We start from the raw sequence: 958 nt of genomic DNA, 5'->3' as shown, positions 1-958 counted from the left end.
GTGTGTGTGTGTGTGTGTGTGTGTGTGTGTGTGTATGAGTGTGTGCGCATCCGCAGAGCCGCAGAGCAAATGCCCATGCCATCTGAAACAGACAGAGAAAGAGGATTAAAATACCTTCCTCGGGCGAAGCTTGACCTGATGTCTCGCTGGGTACTGATGGAAAACCTCTGTCAGGGTGTAAATGAGGTACTGTGGCTAAGTGGTTAAAGATGTGGGCTGATAATCCAAAGGTTACAGGTTCAAATCTTTGAAGAGGTGATTCATAAACTGCTATAATGGCTTTGCTTTGGATAAGAAAGCCTCTGCATTATGAATAATAAAAATAAAATTAGTGATGTCTGCCCATGCAAAACTCACCATCTTGATGCCCGGATGATCCTATATGCTTGCTAGGAAGTTGATGAAAATAATTACAATGAGTCACACATATATTAGGTGTATCCTGAAAGTAACACGCAAACTATTTTTAACTATTTTAAGTCCAAACATCGGCAACAGTTGCAAACTAGGAGGAGACTGTCAGGAGCCCAGACACAAGACCTTAAGATGGACACACTGTGTCCTGTGCTGTATGACACTCAGTAGGGATTCTTGTTTTTCACTTACACACACACAGACACACACACACACACACACACATTGAGACAGCCAATCTACAGCGTTTCCAGCGTTAGTTCATTTTAAATTTAAATGCATAAATCTGGTGCATTTTGAGAGCAGAAACATGTGACTAGATCAATGAACAAATATGGCTTCTCTCCTTCTCTCTCTCTTCAGACCTTAGAACTGTACATGAATTATGAGCCTCTCTAGAACGTCTGATCTCCTAACTGAAATGGTTTTTCACAAATTAAACATACAAATAAAAACAGTATAAATAACAAATAATAAACAACACAGTTCTTTCTTAGTCTTATTAAGTGCAAACAATATGTGCAGCCATAATCAAAGTAGGCTC

This window comes from Sinocyclocheilus anshuiensis, unplaced genomic scaffold, assembly GCF_001515605.1.
Source record: "Sinocyclocheilus anshuiensis isolate Anshui unplaced genomic scaffold, SAMN03320099.WGS_v1.1 scaffold1346, whole genome shotgun sequence".
NCBI lineage: Eukaryota > Metazoa > Chordata > Actinopteri > Cypriniformes > Cyprinidae > Sinocyclocheilus > Sinocyclocheilus anshuiensis.
The sequence above is the reverse complement of the archived record's forward strand: the minus strand, read 5'-3'. Positions refer to the sequence as shown.